Below are 5,238 nucleotides of genomic sequence, written 5' to 3' on the forward strand. Positions count from 1 at the left end.
TTCCCATTGTCCAAGAGTCAAGTTGGAAAACCAAGAAAATAAAGTGATATGGTACCCACAGCCCTTGGTCTCTGGTATTTGTTTAGCTAGGATGTGCCTGCTCACTGCTTCAGTCTTTTTGGTGTCAGGGGACGCTTGCTCCCAGGTCCAGGGCTTGGGGGAGGGCGGGGATGACTCTGGGATTCTGTTTAGCATTGGATCTAGAGGTGACCACATTGGGTGCACTTCCAGCTGGGGGTAGGGCTCTGGCGGCCTGGAAGGATCCTCCCACTATGAGAGAAAACCAGCCCACGACGGGTCCTCGCAGGCCAGGTCAGGCTTTCTTGATGCTGGTTGTGCACCCAAGCAGGCTCTGCCCAGGCCCAGGTAAGGACACACCGTCAGTGGCTAACTTGCAAACCCCCTCCAGTGGGCAGAGCTTTAAGGCCAGAACTCAGCTTATTGGGGTGTGGCATCAGCAGGGAACTGTTGGTTTCCTGCAATGGCTGTCATTTTGGGGAGTCTTTCTTGATTGTTTTTTTTTTTTTTTTCATCCCCATAGCCTATCAGCAAGTCCTGTTGGCTAACTCCAAAGTGTACCCAGAACCCTCCCCTTCATGCTGCTGGTGCCATCCCCACTGGCGCACGTCCCCACTTCCCCATCTCTCTCCCTTCTCTCCTTGCCCTGCACAATCCACGCTCCACAGAACAGCCAGAGAGCGCTTTAAGTGAAATTGTGTTCTTTCACTGTCTAACCTGTGTCTGTGGCTTCCCTTCACTCTTAGAGTTCCTCACACCGCCTGACGGTAGCCTTCATAATCTGGCCCCTGACTGGCTCTCCCTGCTTGTCCCACTCATGCCCTCACCCACCACGCTCCAGCCACACTGGCTGCCTTGGGTCTTGAACATGCTACACTTGCTTTGAGGGCATTTGTTCCTTTGGAACAGCTTTACAGGGCAGACTCCTTACCATTCAGATCTGAGTCCCTATTGCATTGTGCTTTGAAAATCTCCATGTGGTCTTTATTCCCATCTAATAATTTGCTTGCTTGTTTGCATATTTGATTACCTCCAGCCCCTAGTCCATTAGAGCACAAGCGCCATGCAAAGTGGGGCTTTTTCCTGACTTGCTTACAGCCCTGTACTCCCAGCAGGAAGATCAGTTGCTGGCACATAGTAGGTGCTTCAACTTGTTGAAAGGGGGAATGAATAATGGGGCCACTATGCTTTTCCTGCTATTGTCCTTTGGGGTTGGTGTTGTCAAATTGAATCAATCCTACTTCCTAAATATCTCTCATTGGCCATTTTTATTCGTCCCACAGCAACCCCCTTATCTAGGTCAGTGCTGCTCTCATCTCTGATACAGACTTTGCTTTCAAACTCTCCCATCCTGAGAAATGCCAGAATGATCTTGCTAAGTCTGGTCTGCGGTGACCACCTATAGCCAGCAGGTGGCGATCTGGTGCAGCAAGAGACTAGTCTGGGTTCCTGGTAGGCACCCAGACCTATTGATGATAGTCTTAGACATTGGAGAGGTAACATGCGCACATGGGTGAGCTAAACCTTGCTGGACCTCACTTTTTCTATCTGTAAAATGGGAGTACATAGTAAGTCCTGGGTGAGCATTTGCTATTGGTAATAATCACGTCCAGTTTGAGAGCCCCTGGGAATCTAATTCCTGTTTTCTAGGAGGAAGCTAATGGCCAGGGAGATTCTTACTCAAGATTGCCCTTAAAGTAAAGATACTTCTGTCTTTGAACTGAAAGGTCCTTTTGTCCAAGCCCAGCTCTAAGTCCCCAAGCCACAGGGAGATCCTTTAGCTTCTGCTGGAAAAAAAATAAGATAAAAATAATATGTCAGTATTTATTGATTTGGGAAATATTTTACCAGTATGATAAAATTATTCTGGTGTAGAAAAACCATTTACTTTATAATTGCTTAGAAAGGCAGATTATACCTAAGCAGTGAACTACCTTTGCTAAGAATGCTTCATGCTGATTTCAAGGTTGACATTTGTTGAAATTTGTTGTATGTTTTGCACCACTTTCACTTGCAGATGTAGAGAGAAATTCTAGTGACACAAACAATGGGAGTAAAGGAAGAAAACAGTGTTGTGAGGTTGATTCCATGTCCTCCAACATTCTGTGCCATTGTAGAGTAGTAACTGGGTGTACAAATTTTGAATATAAAAACTATCCTAAAAAGCAATCAGGTGAAACGTGAATAATTAAACTTTAAAAAAAAATACATGCATCCCCTGGGGGTAGGGGTCCTGTATCTCGGTGGAGAGTATCTTGTCTACCTTGGTGCATGAGGTTGCTCAAATATTTCTCTGGAGGCCAACACTCAGGCTCTTGGGGTGGCTCTTAGGCCCCGAGCAACCAGCTCACACTCCACCTGTACCCCCTTCCCAGCAGGGGGAGCAACACCTCATTCTTACTGCCAGTCTGGGCTCATCCCCCACCAATGCCTTCTCTGAGTCTTTTTTAGCCTGGTTGCCGCCAGCATCAGCTTAGCCGTTGAGCTGGCCAGAAAGCCAGAAATCCTAGAATTTTCTCTCTCACATCTCCGTCTCGGCAGGACCCTATGTACACTGCAGGTTTCATGTGGTTCCACACTGCGAGGGCATCACAGGCAAGGGAATTGGACTGGTCCAAGCCATCCTGAGCACAGCTCTCCTGCTGGTTCACCTCCGAGGCAAGTCACCGCCCAAGTCTGGTCCAGTTGTCTGGCCAAGGGGCTAGATCAGACCTGCTCACATGGGTCTGGCCTATGTGATAGGCTCCCCTGTGCCGGGAGCTGACGGTACAGAGCCAACTCTTGCCCTCGCAAAGGCCTCTGCTTAAAGGCAGCAATGTGATGGAAGCTTCTATACAGGATGCACCACAAAGTGCAGTGAGTTTCCAGGGAGGCACACATGTTGGCTTTGGCATCTTCTAGCTCATTCTGACCCCTCCCACTCCCAGGGTCAGCTTTGATCAAATGTTGGCTCCCTGGGGGTCTCTGGGAAATGCCTCAGGGGCTTCTCAGATGACTGCCGTAGCTGCTTGTAAACAACTCAGCCTAGTGTGGTGTGTCCCGGGAAGATGGGGGACAGGTATCCAGACAAGGCTGTTATCAGGATCCGGCCGGAGGGCGGAGAGGCAAAGCCCAGGAGTGGGTGTGAGTGCAGGGGGAGCCTGCACTGGCCTCCGTGCCATCTGCCCCTCTCCCTGGCCTGACTCCTAACGGAGGTTTTAGTGTGACTTCTTCCCGGCCTTGGCGAGTGACACCCCAGGACACCGTAGAGGGTCACTAGCAGGTTCCCAAATGTTCCTGTTATTGGTTTATCTCATGGAAGAGGAGGAGGAAGCTTTCAGGCAGGTGACAAGAGCAGCAGAAAGTAGGTTTTCATCGTAGAGAAAAATTTTCCATGGAAGATGACTTTGAAAATACCATGAAATCCTCTTAACTCAAGCGATTCCTCCCTGCCAGGCAGAGAGAGCTGGAGGGAGGCACAGGGGCCCTAGCTAGGAGGGCAGGCAGGAGGAGACTGGATGGGTAGCTGCTCACCTATCACCTGCCTGAGGACACCAGAGGCAGCGGAGGACAGGAGGCCTGCAGGGGACCCTCCCCACACCCACCTATTCCAGACCGCAGCCCCCACAGCGCTGGCCGGTAGGAGGCCAGAGTCTGGGAGGAGGGAGGCACAGGCTGTTGGAATATTCCGAGAGCACCTGAGGGGCTTTGCCTTCCCTCCTCACCCCAGACCAGCTCTGCTCAGAAGGGGTCCCAGTGTAGTGCTGTGTGGCTTGTGGGTGTTGCTGGCTAAGCTTAGCGTCTAGGCTCCCTGGCTCTGGGTTCGGTTATCTGTAGTCATCTCCCTGTTGTTGAACAGGACAATCACCTGGGTGTTTTTTTTTTTTTTTTTTTTTTTAAAGTACCACCACCCCCAATGTGAAACTCAAACTCACAACCTGAAGATCAAGAGTCTTAGGCCCTACCGACTGAGCTCGCCAGGTGCCCCAGCACTGGGTGCTTTTAAAACTAGGTTGATCCAAACCCAGTTGCAAACCAATTAAATAAAAAATTCTGCATGATCTCATGAACTGCCCTAGGATTTAACCTTCTAAATCTCTAAAAAAAAATCTACCCGCTCCTCCTCACTTCCATCATCGCCGACTGGGCTACGGAAACGCCAAACAGATCTTCCCCAGGTTCATGCCGCTGTCAGGGACCATGGTTGAAATGCACATCTAAATGAGTCACCTGCTTAAAATCCTTCAATGCCATCCCTTTTCTTCTTAGGAAAAGGACCAAAATAGTAACTTTTTATAGTGGAGAAACCTGACAGACACCAATGGAATCGAGAGATCGAGCTTAACAATACCGGTAACAAGGCATATAACTTCTGCTGAATTCCTGCCAGAAATGTAGAACCTCGAACCAATCCCAAGAAGACACCAGACAAGCTAAAATCGAGAGGCATCCTACGTACATTCCATATAATAAATGAGCAGGACTCTCCAGAAGTATGAAGGTCATGGAGGATAAGACTGAGGAACTGTTAGGGGTTGGAGGAGACGAAGGGGAACACTGCCAAGGAACCCAGTGTGGACCAGGATTGGATCCGGGAACAGAAAAAGGATATTAGGGGGAAATGGGTGAGATCCGGATAAGCCCTGTAGGGAGTGGCATTGTAACCATCGTGATCAGTACACATGCTCATGTGAGTTGTTAGTCTTAGGGGAAGTTGGGTGAAATGAGACACCCAGATTAGAAAGGAAGAAGTAAAACTATATTTGCAGATGACACTTTATATATAGAAAATGCTGAAGAATCCACCAGAAAACCGACCGGGGCCGTGACAAACTCTGCCAAGTTGCAGGGCACAGAAACCGGTCGTGTTCCTATATACCAACAATGAACAATCTGAAAAGGAAATTAAGAGAAACAATTCCATCTACAATAGCATCTAAAAGAATAAAATACCATGGAATGAGTTTAACCAAGAAGTGAAAGACTAGCACACTGGAAACTATAAAATATTGCTGAAAGACATTTAAAAAAGACTTAAATGGAAAGATATCTTGCATTCATGGGTGGAAAACCTTAGTATTGTTAAGATGGGAATATTCCCCAAAGCAATCTACGAATTCAATGCAATCCCTGTTAAAACCCCATAGGCCTTCCCCCGCCTCCACAGAAATGGAACAGCTGATTTTCACACTCGTATGGAATTTCAAGGGACCCTGAATAGCCAAAACAATAATTGAGAAA

The sequence above is a fragment of the Mustela nivalis genome (genome assembly GCF_964662115.1).
Source record: "Mustela nivalis genome assembly, chromosome: 6".
NCBI classification, from domain to species: domain Eukaryota; kingdom Metazoa; phylum Chordata; class Mammalia; order Carnivora; family Mustelidae; genus Mustela; species Mustela nivalis.